Genomic DNA, 23,941 nt, shown 5'->3' with positions numbered 1-23,941 from the left:
GGACGTCTCAGAAGGTAACAGGTGTGAATGCTGAGTGTTATAATAGACTGTGTCCATTAAATACAATACAATTCACACCACTGATCACCAGGACGGCAGAGGACGATGATCCTATATGTACTGTGTTGTGTTCAAGTTTCATCACGTTCCAGTGGTTTCTTATCACCTGCAATGCTTCAATGAAAGCTGGTGAACAGGTAATACCTGGCATATGTGTCCTGTATATAAAGGACTGAGTACTGGTTATGGTGCTATATAAAGCAGGTAAGTGTCAAGTTAACCCTTGCTTTACTGACCAAAGACGTCACATCTGTTCCAAAAGTGACACGAGACCAGTGCGGACACACGGAAGATTCCAAAGACGATCCAACGTAAGTCCAGGTGACACTGCACACATATTAAAGCTACATTTCATCCATGGACTTTGTTTTCTTATCAACTGACACACATGATCTTTCTAATAAAGAGTACAGTTTATGGACTGAACAATAATGAACACAATTATGGACTGTACAATATCTACATGCTGTAATTTATTTCAAAGGAGTTTTCATCTAAAGACTGTGTTATAAAAGAACCAAGAAGAAGACGAGACGACGACCCGATGACATCAGATGATGACGATTGAACCCGCGATTGCTTCAATTTAGATATAGGGAAGTATAATTATACATATTAAATGAATATTAGTCACGGCTTACCATAACATGAATTCATGTCATTATATAACAATAATCCGATATTGATACTATTATTACTGTTATTATTATTATGGAAATTTAATGATATTGCCAAGGAAGAAGGAAAGAAAAAATGATTGATGAATGTATCTTCTTTTGAGATTTTTCAGTTAAAGTCCTTTTATTCTCAAAAAAGGGGGAAATGTTAAATGGTTAATTATGGAAATTCATTTGGAATGTTAATCGATAATCATTTTTCTGAGTTCTATGCCTCAGCCATCGTGTCTAGTTGACATGCGCTATTTGTGTGTGTATTTTTGGTTCACTACCATATGTAGAACAGGTGTCCATACGACTGGCTAAAAAAGCCCATGGTACAGAAAGGGGGGGCTCTCTTGCTCTGCCCACCACACAAGACACAGAATCTTCATGCTGAGAAGCAGATGACATGTAGGCCTGGACACATGCTGGACAAAGACATGATTTACAAGCCAGGATCCAAGGAAAGATGGGTGAATCTCAACAATTAAGCTAATTATGGACAAATGGACAATTACTTTAAAACTAATTATTGTATGTACCTGCTGCAATCTGATTCTTTTTAATGGACAATCCAAGAATAAATAGATATATTTTTTTATAAGAATATCGTGATATTGATACTTTGAGAAGTCCTCAGTAGAAAAAAATAATACAGGAAGAGTATTATTTTACAGTCTCCCATCCAAGTACTAACCAGGGTCAACCCTGCTTAGCTTCCAAGATCAGATGAGATCGGGCGTGTTCAGGGTGGTGTGGCCGTAGGCAGAGACAAGTCTCTCACTTGCTGCTTTTCTACTTTGACGTCTGGCTGCCGGCTGCCCTTTCCAGTGCTCAGCAAGACCAGGTCCTCTTGTGCTTTCCCTTCTCTTCAATTTTTTTGCTGGCTTCCTTAAAAGGTCTTGTAGACACAACGCCCCACTCAGAGCCGCTGAGCTCACTGATCGGCTGCAGCGCTGTAGATGGAACGTCAGCTTCACGGCCAATGCCACAGGCCGGGAGCAGAGGCGAGACTCACCGGTAGACCCGGGTAGGGTGAGTAGAGCGCGGTTAGTTGCTTTCTAATAGGCTGCAGCCGGGGATTAACTTTTAATGAAAGGGAACTATCCCTTTGACTGTCTGCAGCGCGCCGCACCTAGGAAGCGCACTCTCACACACAAGCCAGCATGCACACGTGCTCGCACGTGACAACACCCCCTATCTGTCCCTACAACCTCTCCATCACCATGCGTCAGACTCTCCTGCCTGTTTTATGATTTCAGGGCCCTAGCAGGAATCACCCCCCCCTCCCCAATTCCTTCCGCACCTTCCTTGCCTTCCTTGCACTGAGGTTAGCTCTTTGTCAGCCGTCTGGCTTGGTTACACAAGCTTCTATGCAGAGAAACATGTTACTTCTGCTGGCCCTCGCTAGGCGGCCGGCATCCAAAGCCTTCCCTGGTCACCTGTTGAAAGCTTGGCCCCTTCACGGCCCCGGGTGCTTTTAACGCCATCATTTCCACACGGCGAGCTGTGGAATCAATAAGCACTCCTAGCCGTGGCAAGGAGCTCGGTGTCAGGCCTGCGTGAAGGCGGCGGGGTAGCGTACTTAGCTGCCAACTGGCTCAGAGGCCTTGGAGCTTCCATCATCTAAGTTACTTAAGGTCGGTGTCTGGCAAGGCGCCGTTCCATGCTAGCCGAGCTGGGCAGTAGGTAAAAACGTCATCAAAATGGTCTACAGCACCCGGTGTTCCCAGGAGGTCTCCCATCAAAGTACTGTGCGTGCCCAGCCCTGCTTTGTTTCCGAGATCAGACGAGATCGGGCGTATCCAAGGTGGTATGGCCAGTAGACGCTGCTCGATCCTTCGCCCGGCCAGCCTTTCTCAGGATCGCTTGGTGGCGAGCAATCTGGCCGTGACGGGGCGGGCTCCGAAGGGTCCATGCAAAGGCTGTGCCGTCCCTACAGGTGTGGTTTGTTTATCAGTGATTCACCCGCCACATCAAGTGTCTTCAAAAATGTCTCGGTGCAGGGTCTGCTGCAGGCTAAACCCTTCATCGCAGTAATGTGACAGAAAGAGCAAGCTGGATCCGTAACCTGGGGGTGGAGCGAGACGTCCAGGGGTGAATGAAGGAAGAGGGTGAGATGGTTGCCAGTGACTTTGAGCTGCTCTTCATGGGGGAGGGTCGTGTTGCCTGCAAAGGTCTTCTGCTTGGGGTTACCGGTGGTTGCCTCCAGCCACGCGGGAGACGCTGGTCCTGGTGAAAAGGAGCCTAGTATTAAAAGTAAAGAAGCAACAATGCTGGAGGCCCACGGTGATCAGAAGGATGCTGGTATTTTGCAGAGATGAAATAGAGCAGGAGAGAAAGCAAATGAAAAAAAGAAAAGAGAATGAATGTGTGCACTTGTGAAAGGGAATGGAAAAAAGGCATAGAAGAGAGTGCCCCCTGCTGGTGGAAGGAAGGAAAAAGCAAAAGACTACAGCACCTGGTATTCCCAGATGGTCTCCCATCCAAGTACTAACCAGGCCCAACCCTGCTTAGTTTCCAAGATCAGATGAGATCAGGCGTGCTCAGGGTGCTGTGGCCGTAGGCAGAGATAAGCCTCTCACTTGCTGCTTTTCTACTTTGACGTCTGCCTGCCCGCTGCCCTTTCCAGTGCTCAGCAAGACCAGGTCCTTTTGTGCTTTCCCTTCTCTTCAATTTTTTTGCTGGCTTCCTTAAAAGATCTTGTAGACACAACGCCCCACTCAGAGCCGCTGAGCTCACTGATCGGCTGCAGCGCTGTCGACGGAACGTCAGCTTCACGGCCAATGCCACAGGCCGGGAGCAGAGGCGAGACTCACCGGTAGACCCGGGTAGGGTGAGCAGAGCGCGGTTAGTTGCTTTCTAATAGCCTGCAGCCGGGGATTAACTTTTAATGAAAGGGAACAATCCCTTTGACTGTCTGCAGCGCGCCACACCTAGGAAGCGCACTCTCACACTCAAGCCAGCATGCACACGTGCTCGCATGTGACAACACCCCCTATCCGCCCCTACAACCTCTCCGTCACCATGCGTCAGACTCTCCTGCCTGTTTTATGATTTCAGGGCCCTAGCAGGAATCACCCCCCCCTCCCCAATTCCTTCCGCACCTTCCTTGCCTTCCTTGCACTGAGGTTAGCTCTTTGTCAGCCGTCTGGCTTGGTTACACAAGCTTCTTTGCAGAGAAACATGTTACTTCTGCTGGCCCTCGCTAGGTGGCCGGCATCCAAAACCTTCCCTGGGCACCTGCAGAAAGCCTGGCCCCTTCACGGCCCCGGGTGCTTTTAACGCCATCATTTCCACACGGCGAGCTGCGGAGTCAATAAGCACTCCTAGCCGTGGCAAGGAGCTCGGTGTCAGGCGTGCGTGAAGGCGGCGGGGTAGCGTACATAGCTGCCAACTGGCTCAGAGGCCTTGGGGCTTTCATCATCTAAGTTACTTAAGGTCGGTGTCCGGCAATGCGCCGTTCCATGCTAGCCGAGCTGGGCAGTAGGGCAAAACGTCATCAAAATGGTCTACAGCACCTGGTGTTCCCAGGAGGTCTCCCATTCAAGTGCTGTCCGAGCCCAGCCCTGCTTTGCTTTCGAGATCAGACGAGATCGGGCGTATCCCAGGTGGTATGGCCAGTAGACGCTGCTTGAGCCATCGCCCGGCCAGCCTTTCTCAGGATCGCTTTGTTATGATCTGCTACAGAGACTAAGGAAAGAAAGGAGATCTATCCCTGCAATAGAACTAAGCTAGATCCCTACGATGTAACGGGGAACCTGATCCTGCGATCAGACCCGCTAAAGTCCTCGGCTAGTCTGAACGCAGACCTATAGATGTGAGGGAGGGATCCCTACAAGATCTAGGGACTGGGAAAAGTTGGACACCTCCTAGCAGAAATAGTAGCAGTCAAAGACAAACACACAACAAAAAGGCATAGGGGTCAGAAGACCTAGCAAAACTAACAGAGAACGGCAACAGAGCAACAAGCTAGCTCAACAGTAGTAAATACAAATGAAGTCCAGAAAAGCCAGGAGGGCGTAGCCGGATTAAATAGGCAAAATAGTCATGTGACCAGCAAACTAAAAAAAACCTAACAGGAGAGTTGTAACAGTACCCCCTCTTCTAAGAGGATCCTCCGGATCCCCTAGGCCCAGGCTTACCAGGAAACCTCCTGTGAAACGCTCGGACAAGTCTGGGGGCAGAAACATAATCCGCTCTCACCCATGAGTTATCCTCAGGTCCGAAACCCTTCCAAGCGACGAGATACTGCAAACTCCCTCTATACCGTCTAGAATTTAGGATGCGGGAAATTTCATATTCCCCGTCCTCCACCACCGGAGGAACAGTGGCAGAGGCGTCACCATCCAACACATCAGCTTTTTTCAACAGAGAAACATGAAACACCGGATTAATCCTCCAGGATGTAGGAACCTCCAGCCTAACAGCAGATTGGTTAACTATCTGAAGTACCTTAAAGGGCCCTACGAACTTGGGACCCAATTTTTTAGAAGGAATCCTCAATCGCAGATTCTTAGAGGACAACCAAACCATGTCACCAACCGCAAACAAAACCTCTTGCCGTTTCCTATCAAAGTACCTCTTAGATTTTTTGTTAGCCTCCTGAAGATTACCACGCACATCCGTCCAAACTCCAAATTACCGGAAAAACTCTCCTCCTCAGGCACAGCCGAAACCAATTTGGAAAATGACCCAAAAGACGGATGTCTCCCAGAACAACAAAAAAAAGGCGAACACCCAGCAGAAGAGGATGTATGGTTGTTAAGAGCAAATTCAGCAAGTGGCAGAAACTCAGACCACCCCTCTTGATTGTCTGCCACAAAACAACGCAAGAACTGCTCAACATCCTGGTTCTTCCTTTCTGTCTGGCCATTAGACTCAGGATGATATCCGGATGAAAACGACAAATGAACTCCCAACCTGTCACAAAAGGCACGCCAAAAACAAGCCACGAACTGAGGTCCCCTATCAGAAACAATGTCAGTCGGAACACCATGTAGTCTGACAATCTCCTTGACAAAGGCCTTAGCGAGTGTCTTAGCGCAAGGCAGTTTGATGAAGGGAACCAAGTGACACATCTTGCTAAAACGGTCCACGACCACCCAGATGACCGTGAAACCTTCAGAGGGAGGAAGGTCAGTAATAAAGTCCATAGCCAGATGTGTCCAAGGTGCACTAGGAACTAGTGTTGAGCCACCCCCCTAGTGTTCGGGTTCGGTTCGGTTCGTCGAACACCAGGATGTTCGAGGAACTGTTCGTCGAACTGTTCGTCGAACACCTTAGAACACCGTCGAACACCGTTAAAACCAATGGCAGGCAAACAAAAACACATAGAAACACATAGAAAACACATTCAAAGGTGTCCAAAAGCTGACAAACTGCTCAGAAGACGCTTTCTTTAAAAAAGCCGGCCGGCAATTCAGCAGCGGCATACACCGGTACCCGACAATTTAGACAAGAAGGAATAGAGCCTCACACATAGATTAGATAGATAGAAACATGTCAGTCACATATATATGAAGTACAGTGACAATGTTGCTTACTGTACTTGTCATTTAGTGTAAAGGATTTATTAAAAAAAATAATAGTGTTTTCATGCACCGTCTCATTAAAAAAGCCGGCCGGCAATTCAGCATCTGTACCCAACAATTTATAACAGACAGAATAGAGCTTCACACATAGATTAGATAGATAGAAACATGTCAGTCACATATATATGAAGTACAGTGATAGTGTTGGTTACTGTACTTGTCATTTAGTATTAAAATAAAGGATTTATTATTAAAAAAAATTGGCGTGGGGTTCCCCTTAATTTTAGTCTCTAGCGGAGGTTAAGCAGACAGCTGGGGCAGATGTTTGAAGCCTGGGAAGGGGGTAATACCCACGGAGCTTCCCAGGCTACTAATATGAGCCCCCAGCTGAATACATAGCCTTTACTAGCTATTAAAATGGGGGACCCCCCCAAAAAAATGACGTGGGGTCCCCCCTAATTTAATAGCTAGCAAAGGCTAGGCAGACAGCTGGGGGCTGATATTAATAGCCCAGGAAGGGAGCCATGAATACTGGCCCCCTCCCAGGCTAGAAACACCAGCCGTCAGCCGCCCCAGAAATGGCGCATTCATAGGATGCGCCAATTCTGGCACTTAGCCTCGCTCTTCCACGCTGCCCTGGTGCGGTGGCAGGGGGTAATAGGGCTGGGGTTGATGTCAGCTTATAATGCCAGCTGACATCAAGCCCAGGTTAGTAATGGAGAGGCGTCTATAAGACACCCCCATTACTTACCCCATAGTCAAAGTTAAAGGAAATTAACTTTGCAGATTCCAGCCCCCAGCTGCCTAGTTGTACCTGGCCGGACACAACAATATAGGGAAGGCCTTTTTTTCTTAATTATTTCATGAATTTCATGAAATAATTAAAAAAAAATACGTGGGGCTTCGCCCTATTTTTGTGTCCAGCCAGGTACAACTAGGCAGCTGGGGGCTGGAATCTGCAGCGCAGGGAGGCCCAAGCTTTCTGGTCCCCCCCCGCTGCAAATTGCAGTCCGCAGCCACCCCGGAAAATGGCGCGTTCATAGAAGCTCCATCTTCTGGCGCTGTACCCAACTCATCCAGGGCCCTGGTGCGGTGGCTCACTGGGTAATAAAGGGGTTAAGGCCAGCTTGGTATTATCAGCTGGCCCCAAGCCCAAAATTCATGGGGTCACGCCAGTATTAGACATGACCGCCATGAATTTCTAGTAAAGTATTTAAAAAAAACACAACACCCAGAAAAAAGTCCTTTAATTGAAATAAAGACACGATCCTTTATTGTTCTAAATTAAACCATACTTACCATCACGCCCATTCCAGCTGAAGCCAACGATCTCCTGTAATAAAAATAAAATAATAAAGCAACCTCATCCTTACCTTTCCATGGTTCCCACGACAGCTTCTGCTCTGCTACATCGAGATGACAGGCTGGACCGCAGCAGAACGCTGCCATCCAGCCTGTCATGCCGCAGACACTGAGAAGAGCAGGCTTGCTTGCGCTCCTCAGTGTCTCGCTGTGACGGCATCCAGATGAGCCGAGGTCATGTCCAATGAACCCGGCTCACCTCATGCACGTCACTGACAGCGTGGGAAAATTCTCACGCTGAAGTGCTGAGTGCAGGAGAATTCTCCCACGCTGTCAGTGACGTGCATGAGGTGAGCTCATGTCCAATGAACTCAGCTCCCCTCATGCACCTCACTGACAGCGTGGGAAAATTCTCCTGCACTCAGCGCTTCAGCGTGAGAATTCTCCCACGCTGTAAGTGACGTGCATGAGGTGAGCCGAGTTCATTGGACATGACCTCGGCTCATCTTTATGCCGTCACAGAGAGACAATGTGGAGCGCAAGCAAGCCTGCTCTTCTCAGTGTCTGCGGGATGACAGGCTGGATGGCGGCGTTCTGCTGCGGTCCAGCCTGTCATCTCGATGTAGCAGAGCTGAAGCTGTCGTGGGAACCATGGAAAGGTAAGGATGAGGTTGCTTTATTATTTTATTTTTATTACAGGAGATCGTTGGCTTCAGCTGGAATGGGCGTGATGGTAAGTATGGTTTAATTTAGAACAATAAAGGATTGTGTCTTTATTTCAATTAAAGGACTTTATTCTGGGTGTTTGTGTTTTCTTTTAACTTTGACTATGGGGTTAGTAATGGGGGTGTCTTATAGACGCCTCTCCATTACTAATCTGGGCTTGATGTCAGCTGGCATTATAAGCTGACATCAACCCCAGCCCTATTACCCCCTGCCACCGCACCAGGGCAGCGTGGAAGAGCGAGGCTAAGTGCCAGAATTGGCGCATCCTATGAATGCGCCATTTCTGGGGCGGCTGACGGCTGGTGTTTCTAGCCTGGGAGGGGGCCAATATTCATGGCTCCCTTCCTGGGCTATTAATATCAGCCCCCAGCTGTCTGCCTAGCCTTTGCTAGCTATTAAATTAGGGGGGACCCCACGTCATTTTTTTGGGGGTGTCCCCCATTTTAATAGCTAGTAAAGGCTAGGTATTCAGCTGGGGGCTGATATTAGTAGCCTGGGAAGCTCCGTGGGTATTACCCCCTTCCCAGGCTTCAAACATCTGCCCCAGCCGTCTGCTTAACCTCCGCTAGAGCCTAAAATTAAGGGGAACCCCACGCCAATTTTTTTAATAATAAATCCTTTATTTTAATACTAAATGACAAGTACAGTAACCAACACTATCACTGTACTTCATATATATGTGACTGACATGTTTCTATCTATCTAATCTATGTGTGAAGCTCTATTCTTTCTGTTATAAATTGTCGGGTACAGATGCTGAATTGCCGGCCGGCTTTCTTAAAGAGACGGTGCATGAAAACACTATTATTTTTTTTAATAAATCCTTTACACTAAATGACAAGTACAGTAAGCAACATTGTCACTGTACTTCATATATATGTGACTGACATGTTTCTATCTATCTAATCTATGTGTGATTCTCTATTCCTTCTATTCTAAATTGTCGGGTACCGCTGCTGAATTGCCGGCCGGCTTTTTTAAAGAGACGGTGCATGAAAAAACTATTATTTTTTTTGATAAATCCTTTACGCTAAATGACAAGTACAGTAAGCAGCACTTTCACTGTACTTCTTATATATGTGGCTGACATGTTTATATCTATCTAATCTATGTGCGAAGCTCTATTCTTTCGGTTCTAAATTGTCGGGAACCGGTGTATGCCGCTGCTGAATTGCCGGCTTTTCATGTTTCACTGTTGGCACTGTTCCCATCGATTTGGGCAATCACTGTAATGCCACAACCACCATGGCTGTGGCATTACAGTGAGTGGCAGGCAATGCCTGCATGATTGGTGCTCTAAATAGCACCAGACATGCAGGACACGCTTTTGGTGCACGAACAGTTATCGAATATAACCTCGAACAGCCGAATTTTTTGCAAATCGTTCGGGTTCGTCGAACAACTCGAACACCGCCCAAAACAGCTCGAATTTGAGATTGGTGAACAGTTCTAGTCGAACACCGCTCATCTCTACTAGGAACCTCCAGAGGGCAAAGCAACCCCGCAGCAGGAGCATGCGAAGACTTGGATCTTGCACACACAGTACATTGGCGCACCCACTTAATGACTTCCTTCTGCCATCCAGGCCACCAAAAACTGCGACCCACAAGTCTCTTGGTCTCAGAAATTCCTGGATGACCTGCCAACCGAGACTCATGACACTCAACAAACAAATCTCTCCTAAAGGTCCTAGGCACAAACAACCTCCCATGGGGAGTGTTAGATGGGGCATTCTCCTGTGCTTTAAGAATCTCATCCTCCAAAACGGAGTCCAAAGCAGCAATCACAACACCTTCTTGTAAAATGGTCTCCTCTTCCTCCTCAACACCGACCATGGGAGAAAAGCTGCGAGACAAAGCATCCGCTTTAACATTCTTGGTACCCGGGATGTAAGTAACGGAAAAATTAAACCGCGAGAAAAAAAGTGCCCACCTAGCCTGACGGGCATTCAAGCGCTTGGCAGCATCAAGATAGATCAGATTTTTATGATCAGTGAAAACCTGAATGGGAAATTCAGCACCTTCCAAGAGATGACGCCAGTGTTCAAATGTGAGTTTAATCGCCAGCAATTCCCGATTATCAATATCGTAATTAAGTTCAGTCTCGGAAAATTTTTTTGAAAAAAAGGCACAGGGATGTACTCCATCCTTGTTTTCCTGAGACAACACCGCACCAACCCCCACCGAAGAAGCATCAACCTCAACCAAAAACGGCTTAGTCACATCAGGCTGCATAAGGATGGGAGCAGAGGTGAACCTCTCCTTTAGAAACACAAAAGCTTCAATGGCCTCAGAAGTCCACTGAACCGCATTAGCACCTTTCCTGGTGAGATCGGTCAGCGGTTTGACAATAATAGAAAATTTTTTTATGAATTTTCTGTAATAATTGGCGAAACCCAAAAACCTCTGTATCGATTTCAAATCAATAGGCCTAGGCCATTCCTGCACAGCTTGAACTTTAACCGGGTCCATCTCAAAACCTTCACTGGAGATAATGTAGCCCAAAAAACTAATTCTCTGTACAGCGAACTCACATTTCTCCAGCTTAGCAAAAAGCGAATTGTCCATTAATAACTGTAATACCTCACATACGCTCCGCCAATGAAACTCCAGATCCGGCGAATAAATCAAAATGTCATCCAAATACACAACCACATTTTTGCCGATTAAAGGTCTAAGGATATCATTAATAAGATTCTGAAAAAATGCTGGAGCATTGGTGAGACCAAAAGGCATAACCAGATTCTCAAAATGACCCACAGGAGTGTTAAAAGCAGTCTTCCATTCATCACCCTCCTTCATGCGCAACAAATTGTATGCCCCCCGGAGATCAATTTTAGAGAACCACTTGGCCCCCACTAACTGGTTAAATAAATCAGGAATCAATGGCAGTGGGTAAGGATTGCGTACAGTAATTTTATTAATCTCACGAAAGTCCAGACAAGGACGTAAACCGCCATCTTTTTTTTTTACAAAAAAAAATCCAACAGCCACAGGAGACTTGGAAGGCCTAATGTGACCGGCGGCCAAGCTTGTCTGTATGTATTCTTCCAAAGCCTTTCTTTCAGGAATAGTAAGATTAAATAAACGACTCATAGGAAGAGTCGCGCCAGGGACAAATTCAATGGTGCAATCATAGTCTCTATGGGGAGGCAAAACCTGCGACTCCTCCTCAGAAAAAACTCTCCAAAAATCCTGAATAGGTACAGGCAATTCCCCTCTATCCACAGCAGCAATGCGCCCGTTACAACACTTGTCATAACACTTAGGGCTTCAGGACTTAATTTCATTGGTAGACCAATCCAGTACAGGATTGTGCAATTTTAACCAGGGTAACCCCAATATTACTGGAGAAGGCAAATTATCCAATACCACCAAATCCAAATTCTCTTGATGAATACCATTAATAGTGAGGGGAAATTCACAGACCTTGTGAGTAACACTCTTCAAGGGAGAGCCATCGACAGAAACCACAGCAATAGGGGATGACAAAGTTTTAGGTTCTAATCTAAGTTTTTCCAAGAATCCCCCATCAATCACATTCAGAGTAGATCCACAATCCACAAATACCCGAAATTCAATTAATTCATCCTGAGCAGCAGTAGTGGCAGATAGGAATACTCCCTTAGAATTTAAACAGGCAATACGAGCATGACTGACCTTTTTTTTTTCTTTCTTCTTACGAAGCACACAGCTCTTAATAAAATGACCAGAATTTCCGCAATAGAAACACAAGCCTTCAGAAAGTCGGCGGTCTTTTTCCTGAGAGCGGGGTGCCATCGCCCCAATTTCCATCGGCTCTCCATTGTCAGCACAGAACCTCTCAGGACTCGAAGCTGACATAGCAGAGGATTTGCTCTCATTAACCCTTTCACGCAGTCTCCTGTCCACCCGTATAGCTAATTGCATTGCCTCCTGCAAGTTTCCAGGTGTGGGATAAGCAATCAGTAAATCCTTTACCCTTTCACATAGCCCTGCAAGAAACAAGCTTTTCAAAGCAGAATCGTTCCACCCCACCTGGGCAGACCACCGACGGAAGTGAGAACAATATTTTTCCACATTACCTGATCCCTGCCTCAAACGTCTTAATTCAGACTCAGCAGATGAGACACGATCAGGATCATCGTACAATAAACCCAAAGCAGAAAAAAAACTATCCACTGATCTAAAGCACGGATCACTAGGTTGGAGAGAGAAGGCCCATCCCTGAGGATCTTTGCGCAAAAGTGACATTATGATCCCTATGCGCTGTGATTCATCACCAGAGGATCCGGGTCTCAAACTCAAATATAATAGACAAGCATTTTTAAAAGAAAAAAAATCTTGTTGTTTGCCAAAAAATAGATCAGGCAGACGTACCTTAGGTTCCACAAAATGCGCTCCAGAACAGCTACTCACGTGTTGTTGGAGCTTGGTCACCTCCAGAGAGAGTCCCTGCAAGCGTTGAGCCAAATCTTGCACCGAGACCATGATGGAAAACTGGAGGTCTTTCCTTAGAGAACATTTTTTTTTTTTTTTTTTATGGCTGGAATTACTGTTATGATCTGCTACAGAGACTAAGGAAAGAAAGGAGATCTATCCCTACAATAGAACTAAACTAGATCCCTACAATGTAACGGGGAACCTGATCCTGCGATCAGACCCCCTAAAGTCCTCGGCTAGTCTGAACGCAGACCTATAGATGTGAGGGAGGGATCCCTACAAGATCTAAGGACTAGGAAAAGTTGGACACCTCCTAGCAGAAATAGTAGCAGTCAAAGACAAACACACAACAAAAAGGCATAGGGGTCAGAAGACCTAGCAAAACTAACAGAGAACGGCAACAGAGCAACAAGCTAGCTCAACAGTAGTAAATACAAATGAAGTCCAGCAAAGCCAGGAGGGCGGAGCCGGATTAAATAGGTAAAATGGTCATGTGACCAGCAAACTAAAAAAAACCTAACAGGAGAGTTGTAACACGCTTGGTGGCGAGCAATCTGGCCGTGACGGGGCGGGCTCCGAAGGGTCCATGCAAAGGCTGTGCCGTCCCTACAGGTGTGGTTTGTTTAGCAGTGATTCACCCGCCGCATCAGGTGTCTTCAAAAATGTCTCGGCGCAGGGTCTCCTGCAGGCTAAACCCTTCATCGCGGTAATGTGACAGAAAGAGCAAGCTGGACCCGTAACTTGGAGGCGGAGCGAGAAATACAGGGGTGAATGAAGGAAGAGGGTGAGATGGTTGCCAGTGACTTTGAGCTGCTCTTCATGGTTGAGGGTCGTGTTGCCTGCAAAGGTCTTCTGCTTGGGGTTACCGGTGGTTGCCTCCAGCCACGCGGGAGACGCTGGTCCAGGTGAAAAGGAGCCTAGTATTAAAAGTAAAGAAGCAACAATGCTGGAGGCCCACGGTGATCAGAAGGATGTTGGTATTTTGCAGAGATGAAATAGCGCAAGAGAGAAAGCAAATGAAAAAAAGAAAAGAGAATGAATGTGTGCACTTGTGAAAGGGAATGGGAAAAAGGCATAGAAGAGAGTGCCCCCTGCTGGTGGAAGGAAGGAAAAAGCAAAAGCCTTTAGCACCTGCTATTCCCAGGCGGTCTCCCATCCAAGTACTAACCAGGCCCAACCCTGCTTAGCTTCCAAGATCAGACAAGATTGGGCGTGTTCAGGGTGGTGTAGCCTTAGGCAGAGACAAGCCTCTCACTTGCTGCTTTTCTACTTTGAAGTCTGGCTGCCGGATGCCCTTTCGAGTGTTCAGCAAGACCAGGTCCTTTTGTGCTTTCCCTTCTCTTCAATTTTTTTGCTGGCTTCCTTAAAAGGTCTTGTAGACAGAAGGCCCCACTCAGAGCCGCTGAGCTAACTGATCGGCTGCAGTGCTGTCGACGGAACGTCGGCTTGATGGCCAATGCCACAGGCCGGGAGCAGAGGCGAGACTCACCGGTAGACCCGGGTAGGGTGAGTAGAGCGCGGTTAGTTGCTTTCTAATAGCCTGCAGCCGGGGATTAACTTTTAATGAAAGGGAACAATCCCTTTGACTGTCTGCAGCGCGCCACACCTAGGAAGCGCACTCTCACACACAAGCCAGCATGCACACGTGCTCGCATGTGACAACACCCCCTATCTGCCCCTACAAACTCTCCGTCACCATGCGTCAGACTCTCCTGCCTGTTTTATGATTTCAGGGCCCTAGCAGGAATCACCCCCTCCTCTCCAATTCCTTCCTTGCCTTCCTTGCCCTGAGGTTAGCTCTTTGTCAGCCGTCTGGCTTGGTTACACAAGCTTCTTTGCAGAGAAACATGTTACTTCTGCTGGTCCTCGCTAGGCGGCCGGCATCCAAAACCTTCCCTGGGCACCTGCTGAAAGCCTGGCCCCTTCACGGCCCCGGGTGCTTTTAACGCCATCATTTCCACACGGCGAGCTGCGGAGTCAATAAGCACTCCTAACCGTGGTAAGGAGCTCGGTGTCAGGCCTGCGTGAAGGGCGGCGGGGTAATGTACTTAGCTGCCAACTGGCTCAGAGGCCTTGGGGCTTCCATCATCTAAGTTACTTAAGGTCGGTGTCCGGCAAGGCGCCGTTCCATGCTAGCCGAGCTGGGCAGTAGGGCAAAACGTCATCAAAATGATCTACAGCACCCGGTGTTCCCAGGAGGTCTCCCATCCAAGTACTGTCCAAGCCCAGCCCTGCTTTGCTTCCGAGATCAGACGAGATCAGGCGTATCCAAGGTGGTATAGCCAGTAGACGCTGCTCGATCCATCGCCCGGCCAGCCTTTCTCAGGATCGCTTGGTGGCGAGCAATCTGGCCGTGACGGGGCGGGCTCCGAAGGGTCCATGCAAAGTTTGTGCCGTCCCTACAGGTGTGGTTTGTTTAGCAGTGATTCACCCGCCGCATCAGGTGTCTTCAAAAATGTCTCGGCGCAGGGTCTCCTGCAGGATAAACCCTTCATCGCGGTAATGTGACAGAAAGAGCAAGCTGGACCCGTAACTTGGGGGTGGAGCGAGACGTCCAGGGGTGAATGAAGGAAGAGTGTGAGATGGCTGCCAGTGACTTTGAGCTGCTCTTCAGGGGGAGGGTTTTGTTGCCTGCAAAAGTCTTCTGCTTGGGGTTATCGGTTGTTGCCTCCAGCCACCCGGGAGACGCTGGTCCTGGTGAAAAGGAGCCTAGTATTAAAAGTAAATAAGCAACAATGCTGGAGGCCCACGGTGATCAGAAGGATGCTGGTATTTTGCAGAGATGAAATAGCGCAAGAGAGAAAGCAAATGAAAAAAAGAAAAGAGAATGAATGTGTGCACTTGTGAAAGGGAATGGAAAAAAGGCATAGAAGAGAGTGCCCCCTGCTGGTGGAAGGAAGGAAAAAGCAAAAGCCTACAGCACCTGGCATTCCCAGGCGGTCTCTGTTAAATGGTTAATTATGGAAATTAATTTGGAATGTTAATCGATAATCATTTTTCTGCGTTCTATGCCTCAGCCATCGTGTCTAGTTGACATGCGCTATTTGTGTGTGTATTTTTGGTTCACTACCATATGTAGAACAGGTGTCCATACGACTGGCTATAAAAGCCCATGGTACAGAAAGGGGGGGCTCTCTTGCTCTGCCCACCCCACAGGACACAGAATCTTCATGCTGAGAAGCAGATGACATGTAGGCCTGGACACATGCTGGACAAAGACATGATTTACCAGCCAGGATCCAAGGAAAGATGGGTGAATCTCAACAATTAAGCAAATTATGGACAAATGGACAATTACTTTATAACTAATTATTGTATGTACCTGCTGCAATCTGATTCTTTTTAATGGACAATCCAAGAAAAAATAGATACATTTTTTATAAGAATATCGTGATATTGATACTTTGAGAAGTCCTCAGTAGAAAAAAATAATACAGGAAGAGTATTATTTTACAATGGTGAGCTAGCCAGTCCTGTTTTTTTGTTTTTTAAATTAAGTAAGTGAATTTCTTCCGTGAACAAGGAGGGAGTCCTGACGAGTTGAACAGCTGTTGTTCACGTGTCAGTAAATTCACTAGTTTGTCACGGGAAGCAGAAAGGACCTACAGACTGAGGAAAGACAGGAAGCAGAGGTACTAACAAGGAACAGAATCACACAGGAAAAGAATCAGACGAACTGAAGACAGGACGTGCTGATAAAGAGAAGCCAAGGAATCTTAAGGTAAGCAAAATATGGATATAATTTCTTCTTTTGCTAAACAAAGTAATATTAATTTCAAAGTTAATGTAGGAGATGACATAGAAGATTTGTGGCTCAGTTTATACAAAGAATGTGAATTGCAGAATTTACAGTTAACTACTAAATTGGTAAATAGAGACAAACAGAAATTGAGAAATATTCTACATTTGGTAGATTTTTTTCATAGTCTTGTGTTAGAGATTTCTAAGCAGGAAAATAGTGTAGAAGTGTCAGATGGTGATACTGATTCTGACTGTAATGTGGAAAATGAACAAGAAGTAAGACACGTGTCTGTAACTGAAGGTGACCTTGGGTCTGACCAAGAGACGGACATACAGAAACCTGACATGGGAGGAGACATGACTGACATACGAGAAACCGACATACTAGGTGATGTGGGAGGAGACGTGAGTGACGTAGGAGGAAAGGACATACAAGAGCCACTAAAAATATCAGAGAATTCTGGAATTACCCAGGCGCAACTCCAAATTAAAATGAGGAAAAATTTGCTGAAATTATACAAAATCATGCCAAAATATGATGTCAAAATCCATGCCTGTAGAAATTCAGAGACATTTGAGAGCTTCTCTGATAAGTTTGATTTATCCAATGAGGAGAGGAATCAATTATTTAAAATATGGATTCCTGTGACATTGTCCAGACGTTTACATTTAATGCCCTGTGAAAATGACTCTCCTAATGGATGGGAAAATGATTCGGACAGATTAAGATATTTGATTTATTGTGTCACAAAGGATTTTCCCAACATAGAAGATCTGCAGAACCTAAGGATTGGTAGGAAGGAATGTACATATACATTCATGTCCATATTTGAACGGTTGTACAATGATCTCATCAAAAATGGAAAAGTACAACATATGATAACAACTTTTGTACAAAAATTCAAATTCCTAAATTCAGTTTCCCAAGTTATGGCATCACAAAAAAATTCATTATTTGAATGTGCGCAGATGCTGGATTTTGTTAGAAAACATGAGAATCGTGAAAAGAAAATAAATCAAGCTAAATTTATAAAACCAGGAAAGGTAAAATCTTACCAAAAGCCAATATCAAACTCTCCTAGACTGAGTCATCCCCATAGTGAACTCTATCAAATACGCAGAAGATTTCATATATGTTATAAGCCATATCAGCCAGTGCAAAGATCCATCTCTCCACAGAAAGAGTTAATTCTCAGTCAGAACTGTGATTCTCTAAAAAGGAAAATGGCTGAAACTGATGGACAGAGACAGGTGAGACGACCAACTCACAGTGACGTCATGGAATGTGGACAGAAGAACGGACAGTTCTCTGAGGTTTTGAAGGATAGAAAAATGTCTTTCCTAAATAGGGCGTTCCTGGAGATATTTGAGAGAGACAGAAGATTTGGTTTAGGGAGTGGCTAAGGAAAAACTGTAATTATAATGTTGTATCAAAATGTAATACAATGTCTCAATATTTATTTATAATCTTATACAGTAAAATTGTAATTACATAGTTTCTAATAGTTCATATATATATATATATATATATATATACACTTGTCTAAGTAGAGATTGCGTATAATTGTATTTATATATACGTTTATAAAATATATATATATATATTAATTAATAAATTAGAACTTCATATATATAAATTTAAGAAGCAATATTTTGAATTACATTAGAACCAACCAATATATGTATAAGATATTTAAATAATTCTGTTTCTGTACGAATTTAATATTTAATTTTATTTTCTTATATTTCCTTAGAGTTTTCATTCCAAAGCAGGATTTGATCAAAGAACTCTAAAATGGATTTATTTCTTTATTCACACAGGAAGTGAAAAAATTGCATGATTTTATGTGTATAACATTTTAAAATAATAACAATATATCTAGTTGAACTATAATATATATGTAATACTTATTAATTCTTTTGTGTTGCTAATATTTTCTGTGCATGAAGTGTTCGTGCAAATTAAAGTAGCTTTACAGCATGACGTGTGACAGCTGCGGCCTTTGAACTTTGAGCTAATAGTATAGGATCCCATTCATTCTATTTTCAACTGATGTAACTTAAGACCGGGAAGCCAGTGAAAAAAGAATCTAAGACAAGAGTTTTTTCAAGTGTCTGAAATTCCAGTGACTTACTCTCATATTATATAATATGTACTTGGGGAATATTCAAAGAAATATAAAGATATTCAAATGATATGGCAATGCGCATTAATAAATTGGGATACAACAATTTTGGGTTAAATATATATATATATATATATCTAAAACTTCATATGTGGAATGTTTGAGTTGAACAGATCTGTGAATGTCAGAGTGAAGGTGACAGATGAGTAAATCAGCAGCTGCTAAGTGTGATTGATGTGACAGAGGCCTCGTATGTTTGTATGTTTGAAAAAAAAAAATGTTTCTTTATGTGAAGGTACAAAAATATATTTAATTCTGAGGAAATTATAATACATAATTAGGTATTATCTACATATATATATTTCTATATTTCTTTAATAATTATTATTTCTTGATTTAACTAATAGTGGATAAGGGCAACCACACATCAAAATGGTTTAAAAAGCAAATTTAACTTTTAGAATAATTTTCCACATGATAATATTCTAGAATAACTATAATATTATTTTTAATGGTTACCTAAATAGGTACACACCTCTCTTTAGTCAAATCTATGCTACTCATCAATATGAAATTTATGCACAATATTTCTAGAAGAATAATTATTTTTAATTTGGTTCTGATATATACATAAATTTTATAAAATAATATTTTTGGTATTAAGGGGGAAAATGTGTTTTTGATCCTGATTACATAATCACTTTTGATCAATACTTATTTTCCACACATTTTAATAAAGAAGAAATAATAATAATGTACTATGGTATAATTAAGAAGGGTATTACATGCAAAGTTGCATAATTTAATATTTTTTGGTGGTACAAGGTTATGACAAATATGAAATCATCCAGATAATGGAGATATAAGGGTATTTTTTATGGAGAATATAATTACTCTGCAGTTGTCATTAAAATTTAAAGGCCTTATTTTTATTTTTATTCTTATTTTTACTCTTAATTTTATTTTTCATTTTTAAAATTTTATTCTTACTTTATACTTCTTATTTTTCTATTTTTTCATTTTTTAATTCTCATTTGATTTTATTTCAGTTAAATATCTCAATTGAGAAAACACATTAATATTTAATAAAGTAATGTCTAATACAAGAGTATTGCTTCATTAAATATATATTGCTAAGGAAAAAAATGTTTACATTTTCTGAGTAAACACAACAATTCATTCATTCATTTATTCATTCATTCATTCATTCATACATTCATATATTTATTCATTTTGGTTCAGGAGTATACATTCTTTGATATTATTGGTTTAATAAAGATATAAAAACTTGTTTTTTCAAAATACACTGACACCTATGGGTTGGAAAAGGTAATTACACCTATGACATAAAAATGTTCTATCATATGGAGAACTTGATTGATAATGAATTATTATCTATTATTGCTTATTATTCCAAACATAATTTATTTTAATATTTTGATAATAATTAGATGGATATTACTAATTGCTATGGTACGCTGTGATATTACCAGATGAGATCTGGCGTATCCAAGGTGGTATGGCCAGTAGAAGCTGCTCGATCCATCACCCGGCCAGCCTTTCTCAGGATCTCTTGGTGGCGAGCAATCTGGCCGTGACGGGGCGGGCTCCGAAGGGTCCATGCAAAGTCTGTGCCGTCCCTACAGGTGTGGTTTGTTTAGCAGTGATTCACCCGTCGCATCAGGTGTCTTCAAAAATGGCTCAGCGCAGGGTCTCCTGCAGGCTAAACCCTTCATCGCGGTAATGTGACAGAAAGAGCAAGCTGGACCCGTAACTTGGGGGCGGAGCGAGACGTCCTGGGGTGAATGAAGGAAGAGGGTGAGATGGTTGCCAGTGACTTTGAGCTGCTCTTCAGGGGGGAGGGTCGTGTTGCCTTCAAAGGTCTTCTGCTTGGGGTTACCGGTGGTTGCCTCCAGCCACGCGGGAGACGCTGGTCCTGGTGAAAAGGAGCCTAGTATTAAAAGTAAAGAAGCAACAATGCTGGAGGCCCACGGTGATGAGAAGGATGCTGGTATTTTGCAGAGATGAAATAGCGCAAGAGAGAAAGCAAATGAAAAAATGAAAAGAGAATGAATGTGTGCACTTGTGAAAGGGAATGGAAAAAAGGCATAGAAGAGAGTGCCCCCTGCTGGTGGAAGGAAGGAAAAAGCAAAAGCCTACAGCACCTGGTATTCCCAGGTGGTCTCCCATCCAAGTACTAACCAGGCCCCACCCTGCTTACCTTTCGAGATCAGACGAGATTGGGCGTGTTCAGGGTGGTGTGGCCATAGGCAGAGACTAGCCTCTCACTTGCTGCTTTTCTACTTTGACGTCTGGCTGCCGGCTGCCCTTTCCAGTGCTCAGCAAGACCAGGTCCTTTTGTGCTTTCCCTTCTCTTCAATTTTCTTGCTGGCTTCCCTAAAAGGTCTTGTAGACACAACGCCCCACTCAGAGCCGCTGTGCTCACTGATCGGCTGCAGCGCTGTCGACGGAACGTCAGCTTCACGGCCAATGCCACAGGCCGGGAGCAGAGGCGAGACTCACCGGTAGACCCGGGTAGGGTGAGTAGAGCGCGGTTAGTTGCTTTCTAATAGGCTGCAGCCGGGGATTAACTTTTAATGAAAGGGAACAATCCCTTTGACTGTCTGCAGCGCGCCACACCTAGGAAGCGCACTCTCACACACAAGCCAACATGCACACGTGCTCGCACGTGACAACACCCCCTATCTGCCCCTACAACCTCTCCGTCACCATGCATCAGACTCTCCTGCCTGTTTTATGATTTCAGGGCCCTTTCAGGAATCACCCCCCCCTCCCCAATTACTTCCGCACCTTTCTTGCCTTCCTTGCACTGAGGTTAGCTCTTTGGCAGCTGTCTGGCTTGGTTACACAAGCTTCTTTGCAGAGATACATGTTACTTCTGCTGGCCCTCGCTAGGCGGTCGGCATCCAAAACCTTCCCTGGGCACCTGCTGAAAGCCTGGCCCCTTCACTGCCCCGAGTGCTTTTAACGCCATCATTTCCACACGGCGAGCTGCGGAGTCAATAAGCACTCCTAGCCGTGGTAAGGAGCTCGGTGTCAGGCCTGCGTGAAGGCGGCGGGGTAGCGTACTTAGCTGCCAACTGGCTCAGAGGCCTTGGGGCTTCCATCATCTAAGTTACTTAAGGTCGGTGTCCGGCAAGGCGCCGTTCCATGCTAGCCGAGCTGGGCAGTAGGGCAAAATGTTGTCAAAATGGTCTACAGCACCTGGTGTTCCCAGGAGGTCTCCCATCCAAGTACTGTCTGAGCCCAGCCCTGCTTTGCTTCCGAGATCAGATGAGATCGGGCGTATCCAAGGTGGTATGGCCAGTAGACGCTGCTTGATCCATCGCCCGGCCAGAATTTCTCAGGATCGCTTGGTGGCGAGCAATCTGGCCGTGACGGGGCGGGCTCCGAAGGGTCCATGCAAAGTCTGTGCCGTCCCTACAGGTGTGGTTTGTTTAGCAGTGATTCACCCGCCGCATCAGGTGTCTTCAAAAATGTCTCGGCGCAGGGTCTCCTGCAGGCTAAACCCTTCATCACGGTAATGTGACAGAAAGAGCAAGCTGGACCCGTAACTTGGGGGCGGAGCGAGACGTCCAGGGGTGAATGAAGGAAGAGGGTGAGATGGTTGCCAGTGACTTTGAGCTGCTCTTCAGGGGGGAGGGTCGTGTTGCCTGCAAAGGTCTTCTGCTTGGGGTTACCGGTGGTTGCCTCCAGCCACGCGGGAGACGCTGGTCCTGGTGAAAAGGAGCCTAGTATTAAAAGTAAAGAAGCAACAATGCTGGAGGACCACGGTGATCAGAAGGATGCTGGTATTTTGCAGAGATGAAATAGCGCAAGAGAGAAAGCAAATGAAAAAAAGAAAAGAGAATGAATGTGTGCACTTGTGAAAGGGAATGGAAAAAAGGCATAGAAGAGAGTGCCCCCTGCTGGTGGAAGGAAGGAAAAAGCAAAAGCCTACAGCACCTGGTATTCCCAGGTGGTCTCCCATCGAAGTACTAACCGGGCCCAACCCTGCTTGGCTTCCAAGATCAGACGAGATTGGGCATATTCAGGGTGGTGTGGCCGTAGGCAGAGACAAGCCTCTCACTTGCTGCTTTTCTACTTTGACGTCTGGCTGCCGGCTGCCCTTTCCAGTGCTCAGCAAGACCAGGTCCTTTTGTGCTTTCCCTTCTCTTCAATTTTTTTGCTGGCTTCCTTAAAAGGTCTTGTAGACAGAAAGCCCCACTCAGAGCCGCTGAGCTCACTGATCGGCTGCAGCGCTGTCGATGGAACGTCAGCTTCACGGCCAATGCCACAGGCCGGGAGCAGAGGCGAGACTCACCGGTAGACCCGGGTAGGGTGAGTAGAGCTCGGTTAGTTGCTTTCTAATAGCCTGCAGCCGGGGATTAACTTTTAATGAAAGGGAACAATCCCTTTGACGGTCTGCAGCGCGCCACACCTAGGAAGCGCACTCTCACACACAAGCCAGCATGCACACGTGCTCGCACGTGACAACACCCCCTATCTGCACCTACAACCTCTCCGTCACCATGCGTCAGACTCTCCTGCCTGTTTTATGATTTCAGGGCCCTAGCAGGAATCACCCCCCCCCTCCCCAATTCCTTCCGCACCTTCCTTGCCTTCCTTGCACTGAGGTTAGCTCTTTGTCAGCCGTGTGGCTTGGTTACACAAGCTTCTTTGCAGAGAAACATGTTACTTCTGCTGGCCCTCGCTAGGCGGCCGGCATCCAAAACCTTCCCTGGGCACCTGCTGAAAGCCTGGCCCCTTCACGGCCCCGGGTGCTTTTAACGCCATCATTTCCACACGGCGAGCTGCGGAGTCAATAAGCACTCCTAGCCGTGGCAAGGAGCTCGGTGTCAGGCCTGCGTGTAGGCGGCGGGGTAGCGTACTTAGCTGCCAACTGGCTCAGAGGCCTTGGGGCTTCCATCATCTAAGTTACTTAAGGTCGGTGTCCGGCAAGGCGCCGTTCCATGCTAGCCGAGCTGGGCAGTAGGGCAAAACGTCATCAAAATGGTCTACAGCACCCGGTGTTCCCAGGAGGTCTCCCATCCAAGTACTGTCTGAGCCCAGCCCTGCTTTGCTTCCGAGATCAGAAGAGATCGGGCGTATCCAAGGTGGTATGGCCAGTAGACGCTGCTCGATCCATCGCCCGGCCAGCCTTTCTCAGGATCGCTTGGTGGCGAGCAATCTGGCCGTGATGGGGTGGGCTCCGAAGGGTCCATGCAAAGGCTGTGCCATCCCTACAGGTGTGGTTTGTTTAGCAGTGATTCACCCGCCGCATCAGGTGTCTTCAAAAATGTCTCGGCGCAGAGTCTCCTGCAGGCTAAACCCTTCATCGCGGTAATGTGACAGAAAGAGCAAGCTGGACC

General features: G+C 45.6%; 3 non-coding genes and 6 pseudogenes across 3 annotated transcripts; all 9 read right to left on the bottom strand.

Annotated features, from left to right (window-relative positions):
* Nucleotides 1-2,427: 2,427 nt before the first annotated feature.
* On the bottom strand, nt 2,428-2,547 carry LOC141268592 (5S ribosomal RNA; annotated as a pseudogene).
* A 621-nt stretch (nt 2,548-3,168) lies between these two features.
* Nucleotides 3,169-3,287, bottom strand: LOC141267543 (5S ribosomal RNA; annotated as a pseudogene).
* A 941-nt stretch (nt 3,288-4,228) lies between these two features.
* Nucleotides 4,229-4,348, bottom strand: LOC141269000 (5S ribosomal RNA; annotated as a pseudogene).
* Nucleotides 4,349-13,821: 9,473 nt separating this feature from the next.
* Nucleotides 13,822-13,940, bottom strand: LOC141267793 (5S ribosomal RNA; annotated as a pseudogene).
* Nucleotides 13,941-14,873: 933 nt separating this feature from the next.
* LOC141267573 (5S ribosomal RNA) lies at nt 14,874-14,993 on the bottom strand (annotated as a pseudogene).
* Nucleotides 14,994-20,722: 5,729 nt separating this feature from the next.
* LOC141266727 (5S ribosomal RNA) lies at nt 20,723-20,841 on the bottom strand. Its single transcript, XR_012320754.1, has one exon. It is a non-coding gene; the product is annotated as a 5S ribosomal RNA (ribosomal RNA).
* A 941-nt stretch (nt 20,842-21,782) lies between these two features.
* On the bottom strand, nt 21,783-21,902 carry LOC141267001 (5S ribosomal RNA). The gene has a single exon (XR_012321020.1). It is a non-coding gene; the product is annotated as a 5S ribosomal RNA (ribosomal RNA).
* Nucleotides 21,903-22,523: 621 nt separating this feature from the next.
* Nucleotides 22,524-22,642, bottom strand: LOC141270380 (5S ribosomal RNA). The gene has a single exon (XR_012321618.1). It is a non-coding gene; the product is annotated as a 5S ribosomal RNA (ribosomal RNA).
* Nucleotides 22,643-23,584: 942 nt separating this feature from the next.
* Nucleotides 23,585-23,704, bottom strand: LOC141267570 (5S ribosomal RNA; annotated as a pseudogene).
* Nucleotides 23,705-23,941: the final 237 nt, after the last annotated feature.

The sequence above is a fragment of the Phyllobates terribilis genome, unplaced genomic scaffold (assembly GCF_046119375.1).
Source record: "Phyllobates terribilis strain yellow unplaced genomic scaffold, ASM4611937v1 Scaffold_4__5_contigs__length_816908805, whole genome shotgun sequence".
Lineage (NCBI taxonomy): Eukaryota > Metazoa > Chordata > Amphibia > Anura > Dendrobatidae > Phyllobates > Phyllobates terribilis.
This window is presented reverse-complemented; position numbering and strand designations above follow the sequence as displayed.